Genomic DNA, 16,260 nt, shown 5'->3' with positions numbered 1-16,260 from the left:
ATGCCCATGTATTATGTGCTTTGCTACAAAGGCAGAGTTGAATCCATATGACTTGCAAAGCCTAAAATATTTGCTCTTTGACCCTTTATAGAAAACATTTCCCACATTGGTTTGAGTGTTTCAAATAACTGGAAAAATAGGACCAGATGTGCTATCTGATGAGTGTCCTATGACCCATATGTTTTGCAACATCCCTGAAGGTGTTGGGAGTTGCATCAAAAGGACCAAGTTGGTGGAATGAAGCCTAAGCAGAAATCATTTAGTAAGATGGGGAGAAATTATTGAAGCAAATTATTCTTCCTAGATTAATTTCCCTGATGACCTACCTGTTGCCTTTCCCTGTGGATTTGCAAGCCAAGGATCTATCCATGGCTTTTTCCTGTTTTTCCGAGTGCTTGATGCAGAAAAGCACCAGGATGGATGTACTTCAGCACGACAGAAGTGTTCTTCCCTGTCCTTGCATGTTGAACTTCAGGGAGTTGAATTGCTCAGAGCTGGTGCCTGTGAACTTCTGGTTGAGATGATTCAAACAATCTTTCTTTTTCTACTACTTAAATTATAAAGCTGTTCTGGCTTTATGGATTGTATACCTGAAGAGCTTGAATTATATGATCACAGAGAATAGTGGATAACTCCATCTTAGTGTAAGTGTTGTGTAAAATAGTCTTGAGTTCAATGTGGTAAAGAAATTTTTATGGTGTGAAGTTAGGTCTAGTTAACTTACTTTATGGATGTGGAGTTTACTTACACACAGATCATCTTTGAAGAGAACACACATTTGGAAGGAGAAGCTGCCTGAAGGCAAAATCATGAAATTGTGAAGGAGACACTTTCTTTTTGTTTCTTTTAATTTTCAAAATCTCTTCTCTTCTGGAGGTGATTATTTAAAAAATTTTTATTTTGTGAAAAATATAAAGCAAAATTTTATAATCAAATAATAAGAGAATAACAATAGTTTTTACACTGTGTATTGTTATCTTCAAAGTAGTTACTCAGAGTACAAGACATAAACGAAAAAGATTCTTACAAAAAAGAAATAGATAACACAAAAATGATTATTTATTGATATTATATTGAAGATGACTCATAATTATTAAAAACCATTTAAAATTCTTACATTTTAGTCTCTATTATATAAGCTTATGCTATGTTTAATTTTCATATTCTCTTATTTTTGTTTTGTTTTTGTTTTTGAGACACGGTTTCACTATGTTGTCCAGGCTGGGCTCAAACTCACAGCAATCCTCCTCCCTCAGCCTCCCAAGTGCTGGAATTACAGGCATGCGCCACCAGGCCTGGCTCATACTCTCTTATTTTTATAATAGAAATCGAGAGAAAAAAAAAATCTAAAGAACTTGATCTAAATCACATAGCCAAGAAGTGGAACATAAGATGAACCTAGGATTTATCTATTTTTTAAAATCCTCTACCTTTGTTGACTATTAACTTTTGTATTGGTTAAGGTTCTCTAGAGAAACAGAATAGAGAGAAAATACATGTATAATTATGCCAAACAGGGTCACAGGGTCAGGGGCAGAAGGTCCGCACTGGAGAAGCAGAGGATCCGGGAGCTGCTGAGTCCAAGGGGACTGAAGCCGTGGATCGAGGTGGATCAAGCATGCAGCACCGGTCCACGGTCCCGTAGGGAAGCTCCCTGGAGAGGAGCTGCTGCAAGTCTGCGTTGGAAGCGGAAGAAACTGAGGACCAGTGTCTGAGGGGGATGGGTCCAAAAGATGTCCCCGCGCATGCCGCCTGGAGCTCTTCATAACCCATGAACTTCCTTCCTTTCCCCCTTTCATTCCATCCTGGCTACAAGCCAGTCATGGTGCCATCGACAACCACTGTGGGTCTGGCCTCCTCAGTGTGCTGGCCCACATGCCCGTCCACTCTGCAGACGCAGCTCAAACTGCGCTTTAATCTGCGAGGATCTCATAATCAGTCAGGCTGACATACCGTGACTGACGGCCACAGCTCCCGTCAAGTGCACTGGTTCTAATCTTCCTGGATAATATTCTAGGTCCAGGCGTTGCCCGCCCGCCCATGTTTTCTTTCTATTTCCCATTATGGCCACTTCCCAGATAGACTACTGATCGCCAGGGGTGAGATAAGTTAATTTACATTAGGACTGATTGGGATTGACTCATTTATATAGTCTATAACAGTTGTCAGTGATCTCTTGTTACCAAACTGTTTTTCTTGGCTTTAGATTATAAAATCGAAGACATTACTTCCTTTAGGGAGCTGCTGGCTTAAACACATACACTGGACAAATGGCGACCATACTTTATCTCTCCTCTATGATAAATCCATTTTACCAATAATACAGTTGTAATGGCAGAACTTGCAGTGCCAGCTCACCAGCCCCCCAAAATAGAGAGAGATGTGGAAGAAGGATGTGCAGGGAGTCCTAGGACATGTAGCAGCAGGACTTTGCTTTTTCATGAGGTTGATCCTGTTAGAAAACAATGAACTTTGAATTATTACCATATTTACAATACTGGTAAATGGGAATTTGTTGTGTTTCATCTCATTAAAATCTGACTTATGGTTTAAAAATATACAAAGCATCTGAATAAACATTTCTCAAAAGAAGACATACAAATGGCACATAGGCATATAAAAAAATGTTCAAAATCACTAATCATTAGAGAAACATTAGTTAAAACCACAAGAAGACATCACTTCACACCTGTTAGAATGGCTACTATCCAAAAGGTGAAAAATAAATGTATGAGAGTCTATGGAGAAAATGGAACATTTGCATACTGTTGATGGGAATTTTAAATAGTACAGATGTTACTGAAAAAGTATGGAGAATCTTAAACAAATTAAAAATACAATTCCATATGTTCTAGCAAGCCCACTACTGGGTATACAACCAATAAAGCAATATTCTGTAGAGATAAGTGGACTCCTATGTTGATTGCAGCATTATTCACAAGAGCCAAGATATGAACTGAGCCTAAATGTCCATCAGTGGATGAAGAGATAAAATATGGCACATATGCACTGTGGAATGCTACTTAGCAGTCAAAGAAGGAAATCTGCTTATTTGCAAACACATGGATGGACTTGAAGGGTTTTATGTAAAGTGAAGTAAGCCAGGCACAGAAAGACAAATACTGTGTGACCTCATATATATGTGGAATCTAAAACTCAAGAAGGAGTAGAATAGTGTTGGCCATAATTTGGAGAGATGTTGGTGAAAGGATACAAAATTTCAATTAGATAGAAGCAATAAGTTCAGCAGATCTATTGTACTTCTGACTATATTTATAATAATGTATTGTAATATTAAAATTGCTAAGAAAGTAGATTTTAAGTGTTCTCACCACAAAAAAGGATAAGCACATGAGGTAATGCCTATGTCAATTAGCTCATTTTATCCATTCCACAATGTATACACATTTCAAAGCAAAATGGTGTACATTATAAGCATATATACTTTTTCTTTGTCAATTAAAAGAAAAGGAAAAATCTATATTCTATGATGTAGTGTAATAAGTTATTCTTTTCAATGACATTTGGATCACAATTTTGAAAATGCAGAAAATAAACTGAAATTTTTAAACTTTTAAATTGAGATTTTTTTATCAGTTTTCTGTACTTTTTGTCTACTTTCTTTAACTGTGCAGTTGTGCTTGTATTTCAGCCAATGGCTCTATGAAACTTCTGTCAGAAAATGGACTGAGAGATTACTCTCAAAATATTTTGTGTGTGGTGAAAATTGCACAGATAATCTATTTAAATTGCTGTATTTTTTCTATTTTTATGTTAATGCATTATTTCATTGACGATAAACTCAAGCCTATGCATAACATTTTTTGCTTTGGAATAAAGCTCTCTGTCTTGCTTTCTTTTTAAAAGTGAGATCATGGATACATTTTCCATGTAATACCACCAAAGTTTCTTAAGTGATTACTACAAATAAATAACTATAAATATGACAAGTCTCAACAGCAGTGCATGTTTCAAATATGTTCAAATAGGGAGTAGAAATCAGAGATGCAAGTCGCTATATAATACGATTGCCATATTTTCTGGGAGGAGAAGTTTGGCTCTTTTCAGCAAATGTGTGGCGATCACTCTGAAGAGTGTGCTACCTGATAAAATCAGCTGAGCCTTTCAAGGTGGTTTGCATCTTAGAGTTTTCCAGGAAGCTTTCCTGGGGCTCGACGCCAAAGGCTGTTCTTCAGTCACTAAGTGGAACCGCTTTAATTTCCTGTAGGTGCTTATATTTATAAGTGCTTCTCCCTGTTTCCTTGTTACCTTACTTCCCAGAGCTCTAAATACTTTCTGCCTTCTAAATATACCCTTATTAACCCTAATGCCATGGGAGACCAACAGGGAATTTAGAAAGGCTCTTCATTTTCTGAGTGCAGAAAATTCTATCACATCAGGGTCAAATAACTTTTGCAAGATCCCTCCTCATCAGAAACGAATTGGAACCTGCTGGCTTTGCACAAAAAAAATAAAGAAAAACTAAAATACATCAGTAGTAGCTACCACCCTCAGATGAAGTGAAGACTGTTCTTCCATTTTCCCGTTGAGGCATCTCCAACAGGCACACTGTTTGAGGCCTGGGGTATCTTGGCATGCTCTTATCATATTCTGTATCAACAAAAAGCATTCTTTGTTATATAACCTTGGAGCAAAACCCTACTACACAATGTTTTTCATTAATAGACTTGCTTTAATTGTAGAACACAAAGTATAGGCAGATAAAAAGTAAATGGAATCTGCAAACAGATTTCATATGTATGCAATGCTGTGATAGCAAACAAAGGTCAGTAAGTGTCAGACTTAATTTCTTCTAATACCAGATCCTTCATCTTTGCCAGGCTGTGCCTTTGCTGGGCAGCACAGCAAGTTTGAGCAGTTTAATCAGAAAGGTCAGAAAACTCCTTATGGGAAAACAAAAGAATCCAAAAAACGAGAGGGGAGGAAAAAGAAAGATGAGAAAGATGCACCGGCCTAGGTTAGAGGGACAGATTGGGCCACTGGCCTGCCTTCGTGCAATAGATACACCGATGTATACATTGTCCATAAAAAGTTCTGCCTACACTCTGTGTGTGTGTGTGTGTGTGTGTGTGTGTGTGTGTGTGTGTAGAGATGAAGGAAGAGAGGAAGTTTAGAGATTTTATTTGTGGATTAAAAATGTAATGCCCCTATTTACTTTCACTTATTTTTGGATTTTGGCCTGCGGTTTCTTTTTGACCCACACTCCATTCTACAAAGTATCTTAGTTTTATTAAAGTGAACCACATGAAGTGGCAAGTTTTTGTCAAATCTTGCCACTTTTTCCTGGTTCAACAAAATTTACGGGCCATGGTAGATTTGGATTTGGTGAGTTCATGCGTGAGTTCATGCGTGAATGGCTGAAGTGTTCTAGACAGGGGCAGCTGCAGAGGGAAGGCCGGGAGGAGAGAAGAACTGGCCAGGGCCAGGACCTCTGCAGGTCACTTATAGGAGCAGCAGGGGATGAACTGCCCCACACTTGTGATTCTAACTTGGTGACACCCAGCCTGCGCTCCATTCCCCAAAACACTGCTAGGCACTGACGGAACACAAACATTACAGCCTTACGAAGCCCAGCCCAGGAAGGGTATGTTCCTATTACCTCCATTTTATTGATGAGGAAATGAGCCCATGGTGATTAATTTTATGTGTCGCCCTTTCTAGGTTCTAATGCTAAAGTGCTGTAAATTACATTTAGGTGTAAAGGATTAGATGTTGAATAAAGCACATCATCCTCCAAATTGAAAGCCTTGAGACTGAGGTCTTGAACTGAGGAAGGAATTCTGCCTCCAAGCTGCCTTTGGAGTCAAAACTGTAATATCTACTGCTGCCAGAAACTCACCTTCAGATTTGCCAGCTCCCAAAACAACAGGAGCCAATTACTTAAATTAAATCTATCTATCTGTCTATCTGTCTATCTAACTATCTGTCTGTCTATCTATCTGTCTATCTATCTATTGTCTGTCCATCCATCATGGAACCTGAGGTCACCTAGCCATTAAAAGCAGAAATAGCATGTTACTCAGGTTTTTCTTTTAGCAAGATCCATAGTTTTAATGATCACACCATATTACCATCCTCTCTTACTTTTCGTTATGGAAAACACTATGCCTTAGTTTTATTGTTTGTACATGTGATTGTTTTCTCTACTAAGCGATAAACTCAAGAAGGCAAGAGCCTTTGTATCTCAGCATCTAGTACAGCGACTGTCATATATCATTGCTCAATACACATTTCCTTTAGAATTTGGAAGAAAAGATTTATGGTAAAGTATTTTCTTCACATCTATAAAGCACCACATAAATTTGAGCTCTGCTTCTTTGAGTCCTCTGACTTATATTTTTCCATTTCCTCTTCCTCTGCCCCTGACTACCACTCTTGTATTCTTTTTCGCTGTATATTTGAGTTTTTCCTTAGATTTCACATGTGGGCTTATGCAGTATTTTCTCTGTCCAGCCTTTTTCATTCAGTATAATATTCTCCAGGCTCACCCAGGTGGTCTCAAGTGACAAGATTAACTTCTATTCAAGAGTTGAATAATATTCTGTGATTTTTTAAATCAATTTGTTTATCAATGGCACTTGGTTTTAACTTACTGTTTCCACACCTTGGCTGTTGCAAATCATGCTGTAATGAACCTGAGAGTGATGATGTCAGTGAACTGGGGACAAGACGTACAAGGCCCATGTTAAGGTTGCGCATTCTGAGGGCAGAGTTTTTCTTCCATCCAGTGTCAAAATCAAGCTAGGCAAATCTTACTTTACCCAGTCCTGCGGTTAGGGTCTCAGCTTTTCCCGGGAATCACCTATTAGGTTCTCCATATTCAGCAGACCCTGGGTTTTCTCTATATTTCTTTAGGTATCAAGTAGCTAACAAATCAAAAATTCAAGTTCTCCATAGTGCTGCAGAAAACTCTTGGAAAAATCTACTCTGGATATTTGCACATCCCCAGAGTTACTATTTCACCTAAATTTTAGGTCTTTGAGGTTACTTATTATTGGGTGTGTGCCAACTCAGCAGTGCATTTAACATGATTCCTAGAAAATATTTTATCTGTTTAATCAGAAAAGTTGTCCAAGGTATATAACTGCCATATATTTGATAATAGAAGCCCAAATCAAATTTTATCATACCAGTTTTTACACAGACATTACCAGGGACATTTTACTTGAGGCCATAAAATTTATCCCCACATAGACTAAAAGAGCTTATTCAGTACTTAGGAATTTCTCTGATTTGGGGGTTGAAAGTTGTAAATACGTATACTGAGGTAGGATAGAAGAAATAAAAGATAGATGGAAAGGAGACAAGGAAATCATAACTAAAAATTGTACTTATAAGGAGACTGCAACTCGCACTACCCAGTTGAAGTCACCCAAGGCGATCCATATCAGAATCCCCTAGGTAAACCGAGGCATCTTTCCCTCCAGACCCATCACACCCCAAACCCTTCCCTCTGAAAGTCCATAAATTGGCTTGAGAAAGTAAAGAACAGGAGCCTGACCCTAAGATAAAGGAGCAGGTGAGAGATTTGAAGAATGTTTATCCATTAAAAAAAAAATGAAAGAAACTGGACTCATATCTGTGATAGGGGCCAGTGCCCTTCTGGGGAGCGGGCCACCCTCTCCCAGGGTTTTTGTCCCTGTCAGAAGAAGCACAAATGTCCCCAGTTCCAGGACCTCTCTGCCTTGAGGGTCTGTATTGTATTTCTTTGCATGTATATGTTTGAATGTTGTCTAATAAAACCTTTCCCATGCCTTTTACTAACTAGTCTTGAAAATTCCTTTTTCTGTGACAGAAATCAGCAAATCTGCCAACCTGTTCTATGAGTAAGATGAATTAGGTTTCTTATTTCATTTTTGGGAACCCCTTCAGACCCTCTCTAGTGATAATACCACTTCATGAATTTCCTGTTGTCTTGAACATCGCAATGTATGGATAAAAGGAAACCACATTATTTCAAGTTAGAAGGCCCCCTGGGTCATGTCTACCCTATTGGTAGACATTACAGTTTATGTCATGGCAGGCAGTGGAGAACTTTGCCATGTCTGGTACATGAGGTAGCAGCAGGAAAACAAAGCTTCATTGGTTTGTGAATCTTCCTCAAGCTACTATGCCTCACATCCTCTCTCTCTTTGTGGAACCAAGGATCCTATGACCATAAATTTGTGCTAGAAAGGACAGGTTGCTCATCATAAGGCACCAGCTGCACTAGCTACTGACCCAGATGTAATTTTCCTACGCTTGCTCTATTACCATTATGTATAGGTTTCTATCATCAGTTCCTTGGGAATATTTTGAAATATCAGTGTTTATAGTGTTAGGATTTTTTTCCTTTTGGAAAAAGATAAAAAAGTGTGACAGTTTATCATCAGAGCATTTAATAAGTAAAATATTCCCTTACTCTGAGCTTTTAGCTCAGTTCTGCCTCATGAGTCTCCTGTTCCAATTACTTGAATCTTTTTTTTTTTTTTTTTTTTTTTGCCAGCACTATGTGGTTTTAATCATTTTAGCTTTGTAGTATAATTTCATTTCAGGGATTGTGATCCCTCCTGCCTTGCCTTTGTTGCGCCGAATTGCTTTTGCTATTCTAGATCTCATCTGGTTCCAAATGAATTTTAGGATTGTTTTCTTTTTTCTTCTTTTTTTTCCTTCCTTTTTTTGGTACTGGGGATTGAACTCAGAACCTTGTGCTTTCGAGGCAGGTGGTGGAACCACTGAGCTAAATCCCCAGCCCTAGGATTGTTTTCTGTGATTCTGTGAGGTATGCTATGGGTATTTTGATAGGGATTGGATTAAATCTGTGTAACAATTTTGGGAATATGGCTATTTTCATTATATTGATTCTTCCTACCCAAGAGCAAGGTATATCTTTCATTTTCTGATATCTTCTTCCATTTCCTTTTTCAGAGTACTATAGTTTTCAATGTAAAGGTCTTTTACTTCCTTCATTAGATTGATTCCTAAGTGTTTCAGTTTTTTTTCAATGCTATTGTGAAAGGTATGGTTTTGCTAATTTTTCTCTTAGTGAGTTTGTTATTTGTGTATAGGAAGACTATTGATTTTTGAGTGTTGACTTTGTATCCAGCTATGTGACTGAATTTGGTAATTAAATCTAATAGTCTTTTCGTGGAGTTTCTTGGGCCTTTTATGTAGAGTATCATGTCTTCCGCAAATAATGATAATTGAACTTCTTCCTTTCCTATCTTTATTCTTTTTATTTCTTTCTCTTGTCTAATTGGTGTGGCTAATGTTTCCAGAACTATACTGAATAGGAGTGATGTAGTGGACATCCTTGTCTTGTTCCTGATTTTAGAGTGAAGGGTTTTAGTTTTTGACCATTTAGTATGATGTTGGCTGTTGGTTTGTCATAGATGGCTTTTATATTTCTACTTCTTTGTCTGAGAAATGTCTGTTCATTTCAGATGCCCATTTTTGGATTGGGTCTGTCAATTTGGGAGGTCTGATCTTTTTAAGTTCTTTATAGATTCGAGATAGTAGACCTTTGTCTGAGGAAGAGCAGGTGAAGATTTTTTCCCACATTGTGGGTTATCTCTTCACACTGCTGGTGGTTTCTCTTGCTGTGCAGAAGCCTTTTAATAAGAAGAGATCCCACTTGTTGATTGTTTGTGCTAGTTCACAGGCAACTGAGGTTTTGTTCATAAAATTTTTTCCTACACTGATGTCTTCAAGGGCTCTACCTAACCTCTGTTCCAACTGGTTCAGAGTTTCTATTTTAATATTTAGATCTTTAATCCATTTTGATTTTAGTTTAGTGCATGGTGAGAGATATAGGTCTAGTTTTAATCTTTGGCAAGTTGAAGCCCAATTTTTCCAGCACCATTTATTAAAGAGGCTAGCTATCTTTCCTCCAGTGAAGGTGTTTGGCTCCTTTGTCGAAGATGAGATGGCTGAGTGTGTCTGGTGTTGTTTCTGCATCTTCTAATCTGTTCCACTGGTCCTCAAGTCTGTTTCTTTGCCAGTACCATGCTGTTTTTATCACAGTAGCTTTGTAGTAGAGTTGCAGGTTGGGGATTGTGATACCCCCTGCCATATCTCTGTTACCTAGAATTGCTTTTGCTATTCTGGGTCTCTTCTTGTTCCAAATGAATTTTTGGATTGTTTTCTCGAGTTCTATGAAGTATGCTGCTGGGATCTCAATTGGAATTGCATTAAATCTATATAGGAGTTTTGGAAGTATGGCCATTTTCACTATATTAATCCTTCCTACCCAGGAGCAGGGGATGTCTGTCCATTTTCTGATATCATCTTCAATCTCTCTTTTCAGAGTGCCATAGTTTTCAAAGAAGAGGTCTTTGATTTCTTTCATTAGGATGATTCCTAGGTATTTCAGTTTTTTGGACGCTATTGTGAAAAAAATGTGGAACGCTTCACGAATTTGCGTATCATCCTTGCACAAGGGCCATGCTAATCTTCTCTGTATTGTTCCAATTTTAGTATATGTGCCGCCAAAGCAAGCACATAGATGGCTTTTATAAGATTGAGACAAAGACCATCTATTCCAATTTTCTGTAGGTTTTTTTTTTTTTTTTTATCATGAATGGGTATTGGACTTTGTCAAGTGCTTGCTACTTGAATCTGGAACCGACTCTATATAAATAAAATTCTGACATGGAATTACATCATTGGCAGTAAAATGAGACATTTGAAGTGAAATAACCTTTTTTTTTCCCTTAAATTCTTTTATTGGTACATTTTAGGTATACAATACGTTTACATTTATCATTGGGTGCTTATACCTGTATGTGATGTATCTTGGTTTTCATTTATTTCCCCCATTACCTTGCTCCTCTCACCCCCTCCACCCTTTGAAATAGCCTTTTGTCTTGTTTAAATCTAAGAAGACCTGAAGATCTTAGTGGCTATGACTCACACTCAGGCCCTTGTGCCTCTTGGGCCATGGCTTCTTGCTGTGTAATTGTGCCCTTAAGATTCTTATGTTATTTTTGAAGAATTTTCCTGAACAATAGCAAGAGATAACTAAAGTAACATTAGGTAGGTGTTAAACCAGATATAGATGTTCGTATTCCTCACTGAAGTTTATACAGTGGAAAATTCTCCCTGTGATTTAAAGAGTGTTTTATTCAACCCATTCCATATGGGTCAAATGAGAGAGGTGAATTTGAGAAAGCTTTCTGAGGGACCCGACATTTCAGTGGATCTTTTGAGGGATGGATACTATTATGGAGAGAGCTGTTTTTTTCTCTAGCAGAGGATTTCCTCTAGGAAGAGCCTTGTTTTGTTGAATGGATACTCTGAGAACATTCTTTGGAGTGGGGAGGAAGCTTTTGATGTAGTCAGTAAAGCACACATTGGGAATGTGAGAACAGAATTAGGTCTTAGGAAAACAAAGAAGAGTTTTAAGGGTAGCAGTGGGAAACAGGAAAGACAGAGGAGATAAAAAACTGGGGAAAAAGGAGGGATGAGTGGCAATCACAGTGGATTCGGGGTGGGGGTTGTTACCTTGTGACTATTCTTGCATGTCGTTTCATGACATCTTTGATAGAATATGGATTTCTGTAAAGGTGCGGATTCTGGAATCAGAGCCTCCAAAGTCCTACTTCCAGACTGTTGCAAATCATTCAGGCTGCTCTCATGAACCAAGTCAAACTCTCGTTCCTCAAAGATAGGACTGTGATGGGCAGAAACATGAAAATACTTTGTGCAAAGTCTTCCAGGCAGGAATAAGTAAATTAGTCCCCGGAAAGAACATTTAGGAAAGTGAAAGGTAATATTTCTCTTACTCAAGCTCTGAATGGAAGTTAGAGAACAGGTGCTCTAGGCTATGTTTCCTCATGAGTGTCTAAAGTGAAAATAAACTGGATGTTTCATTGGAAGCTCATTAAAATATTATAGAGGGCACACAAGAGGGAGTAAGGTTAGTGTACTTTGTGCAAATTGAGGAGATTTGCAAAAGTCATGAGGATGCACAGCCACCTCAGCTCCCCATGGAGATACAAATAAAGAGCATCATTTAACTGTAACATGAGGCAGTGTGAGGGAAAGCAGTAAAAGACTAGAAAAACAACCTGGAACCAAATGAACTACCTTAAAGGTGAGGATTAAGTATTTAGATCTCATTTGTTGGATAAAAAGAAAGTCATCAAATACTGATGGTTATTTTCGTAAAATAAATTTATATTACTTCCAAAAGAATGCATTCTTGTCATATAAAACTAAATAATATAGAAGCATTATGAAAGAAAATAAAATCTTGTTGACTCCAGTATCTATATATCATTGTATTCTTTCTATGATTAACTTCTATGTATATAGATTTAAAAGGGTAAGAATGTCGTTATGAGGTAGATACTACTATGTCACCAGTCATACTTTGCTTATCATTGAAGATTTCTATTGGAGACCTACTCTTAGTGAGTAAATGTGGCTAGAATGAGATGAGAGGCTGCATTGCAGAGACCAGAGCCTGGAGTTGCTGGCAAAGCCCAAGAGAGATTTCAGGAGGGGGAGAGCTAGAGCCAGTACCGAGAGTCTAGAAAAGACCAAGGAAAGGGGGTGGGTACACTGTGTGGGGGCAGAGGGAGAGGGGGGCTTAGTGAGTAACGGCTTCCACATTTTGAATTTAAAATTTTTAACCAAGTATGGGGTTACAGTAAATTGTGAGTTTTAATAAAAAGTTGATAGATATGATTTGATTATAAATGCATATCTATCAGCAAATCTAGGGGAAATTGGAATATTTATGCATGGCAACTAGGTTTCAGGGTAAGAATGGCAATGCTAACAACTGGGTGAGTATTTTTTCTTGCATATTTTATTTTCTTTAATGTTGCAAGGAAGGAATTATTATTATGTAAATAAAGAAAGACATAGCAAGTTTAAACTATTGACCCAGACAGCTCCCAAACTGCAGAGCTGAGATTTAAACACAGGGCTTTTATTATGCAAAAAAGCATGGAAAGAGTAAAGTAGAGGACATCATTAGAGGAAAAAAGTATACAACTTTATATATGGCAGTACTGCAATCAATATCTATATCTACATTTATATTGATAATATCTTTTTACTGCCTTAATTCATTCTGCACGTGCATGTGCGTGTGTGTGTGTGTGTGTGTCTCTGTTTATTATGATAAAAGATCGAGGTCAAGAAAAGAACACACTTCCTAAAGTAAACACTGTGTTTACGATCCTGGGGCTCACATTTTAGCATTGATAACAATCATTAGACTTCTATGTGTCAATTAAATAAAACTGTGGTATGGTGGTTAATTTTCAGTATCAACTTGACTGGTTTGAAGGATGCCCAGAAAGCTGGGAAAGCATCATCTCTGAGTGTATCTGTGAAGCTGTTCTGGAGAAGATTAGCATTGGAGTCAATGGACTGAATAAGGAAGATCTGTCTGCTCTTACTGTCCCAGTGCAAGTTGGAACCATCCAGTTGGCTGATGGCCTGGATAGAACAAAAGGCAGAGCAAAGACACATTCTGTCTTCCTTCTCGATCTGGGACACTGTCTTTGTTTTGCGCTGCTATAGCAGAATACCAACTGTGTAAATTTTTTTCTACACAGAAGCTTAATGGCTCATGGTAGTGAAGTCTGGGGTGCCCAGGATTGGGGGCCCAGCATCCAGGGAGGGCCTGCCTACCTTGTCATCTCATGGCAGAAAGTGGAGGAACTAGAGAGGGTGAGGGAGGGCAAGAGGGGGCCAAACTCATCCTGGTACAGAACTGTCTCCTGTGGTAATGGTGCTAATCCATTCCCGAGAGTGGCACCTCTATGGCCAAAACACTTCTCATTAGGTGTCACTTCCCAAAGCTGCCGCATCTGAGAATTAAGTTTCTGACAGGCTTTGGGAAGCACATTCAAAGTATAGCAGATTCCATTTTTCTCCTACCCATGTACATCAAAACTCGAGGTTTGGGAGCCTTTGGTCTCTAAACTTGCACCAGAGGTGCCTGGGTTATCAGGCCTTGAGTTTCACCATTGACTTTCCTAGCTCTGAAGCCTTTGGAATTGGATTGAGCCTTGCTTCTTTCTCTAGTTTTCAAACAGCCTGTCGTGGGGATTCTAGGCTTCTACACTTGTATGAGCCAATTCCCCTAATAAGGACCTTCTTGTGTGTCTATGTATAAGTGAACACATCTTGTTGGTCCTGTTCATTTGGTAAGCCCTGGCTAGTGCATATGATAAGCGAGATGACTGAGAAGTTTGGAGAAACCATTTACACATTTTAACTTAGTCTTGGTGATCAAGGAAAATTTCTCTGAGGAAATGACATCTTTCAGATCTAAGTTTAAATAAAAGAGAAAGGGAGGCAAGTTATTCTAGGCAGAGACAATATTGTATGCAAACCTCTAATTTGAGAAAGAGTCTGTTCTAACAGAAGTTTGGTATGGTTGGAGCTTGGAAATGGAGGAGGAAGATGGCAAGAGACAAGGCTGAAGCAGCCAGCAGGGTCTGGTCCTGCAGGGCCCTCTAAGGTACATTTTTAAAATTGATAATGAAGTCATTAAAGAGCTCAGAGTAGACAGGGACATGTTTAAGCATACTTGTTTACTTAAAAGAGCTCTCTGGTTTAGGGTAGCGAATTGTATTGTTTCTGATTCCGCACTCCTTGCACGGTTGTACAAAAATGAGCCTTGCCTTTGTAACTTTGTACTCTCTCCAGGTAGATGGTTGGCAGAGGAGAAGCGCTTGATGTTAGTCTTGGCCCCATAACTGGCTGAGCCAAGGACTGTGACATGAGCAGAGGTTTTGTATGTACAGTATTTGCATGGTTTGTTGCAGCCTGTACCTTCTGCATCAGTTATGAGAACAACACGCCTGTGTAGCCACTGGCACTAAGATGACAAACAGAGCAGACCTTAATTAAAGCAGCTCACAGAGCCCAAATTAAAAAAAAAAATACAAAAAACAGAAGCTGGTTATTGCAATCCACTAAGATTTCATTGTATGTCTTGCTAAGTAATAAGAATAAATAAACGAGAAGAGAAAAATTAGTGGGCTACATAGGAGACAATGATCGCTTGGGCAAACATAATGGTGGAAGTAATTGAAAACACTGAATAGATCCTAAAAACATTCAGACTTAAGAGATGGCAACATAGAAGCTTCACTGAATGTGAATGTAAGAGAAAAGAAAATGTCAAGATGGTATTTCAACGAAAGAACCCTGCAATCATGTCCATATTTCAGATCCTAAAAATGATTGAAGATACCCAAAGGTTTCAAGTGATGTGTGCCATTTTTTCCTGGGACCATGAAGGTAATTATTTTGGTGAAAAGTTAAATAAAGTCCTTTCTCCTGAGAGACCACAGAGGAGGAGCTTGGTTGGGGGGCCTTTAGTTTTCCTCTTCCAGAAGCAGTGCCAGCCCAAGGTTTAGAGGACCTGTTGCCACTGGGATGGTCAGAGCAAAGCATTTTTTCCTTTTCAAAATTATGGATCATTTTATGTTCCATTAAGGTTTTGTGATTGTCACAGGCATGCCAGCTTCTGTAGCTAAAATGCCCTAAACCATCACTTTTATAAGGCAGCAAAAAAAACCCCAAACAACAAAAACCCCCAAATTATTATATTTTAGCACAGGATGCTTGTCAGGGCTCTCTGCCTCAGGCACACTTTGTGCCTCAACTTGGATCCTGAACTTTATACCCTACCCTTTCCCCACACAATTTCCTGATTAGGGTTAGGTAATTCTTATGGCTGATTTCATTTATTTTTTCTAGAAGAAAAGAAAAAAACCCAAAGAACTATGTTCTATCCAATGTTAGTGAGCTGCAAGCAGCATGAGTTTCATTAACATAGCGAGCAAATAAATGTTGGCAGCCAGTTGTTGAGAAAATGGGTCTGTGAACTCCTGAAGTCAGAAGCACAGGTGGACTGCGTCACTGAAGTTCTCTCCCCATAGCCAGAGGGCTTAGGCACCTGGAAGCAGTGAGCTTGCTGTGGCCTTTCCTCTGGAGGGGAGGGAATCAGACTTGTGACTCATTCATCTGACAATTTAATCTGTTTGGGTTGATTTTCTGGTCTCTGACTACTGAATTTGCCTCTGCTAGATGTAACTCCACCTTAACATTTGTCCATTTTTTTCTTTCAATGGAGCTCAGTCACTTTGGGATTCACCAAAAACTTCACTCTTTGACATAAAATTAAGACAATTAGTTACAACTAATTGTTATAATTAATAAATGTCTTCATAAGTTGGTGAGGTTGGGAAATAAAGTACTGCATTTTAGCTTTTGGCTTTCGACATTCAT

At 38.6% G+C, this 16,260-nt stretch overlaps 1 protein-coding gene, 1 long non-coding RNA gene and 1 other non-coding gene across 3 annotated transcripts in view; 2 read left to right on the top strand and 1 right to left on the bottom strand.

Annotated features, from left to right (window-relative positions):
- The window catches only part of LOC110349478 (uncharacterized), a 177,618-nt gene that overhangs the window by 59,470 nt on the left and 101,888 nt on the right, over positions 1–16,260 (top strand). The gene's annotated exons all lie outside the window — the stretch shown is intronic.
- Epm2a (EPM2A glucan phosphatase, laforin) overlaps positions 1–16,260 on the top strand; it is a 212,295-nt gene that overhangs the window by 151,563 nt on the left and 44,472 nt on the right. The window lies entirely within an intron of this gene.
- LOC147824239 (U6 spliceosomal RNA) lies at positions 10,394–10,500 on the bottom strand. The gene has a single exon (XR_015442662.1). It is a non-coding gene; the product is annotated as a U6 spliceosomal RNA (small nuclear RNA).

Source organism: Heterocephalus glaber, unplaced genomic scaffold (genome assembly GCF_053883595.1).
Source record: "Heterocephalus glaber isolate CG9 unplaced genomic scaffold, H.glaber_assembly_v1.0 deba00001550, whole genome shotgun sequence".
In the NCBI taxonomy this organism is placed as follows: domain Eukaryota; kingdom Metazoa; phylum Chordata; class Mammalia; order Rodentia; family Bathyergidae; genus Heterocephalus; species Heterocephalus glaber.
This window is presented reverse-complemented; position numbering and strand designations above follow the sequence as displayed.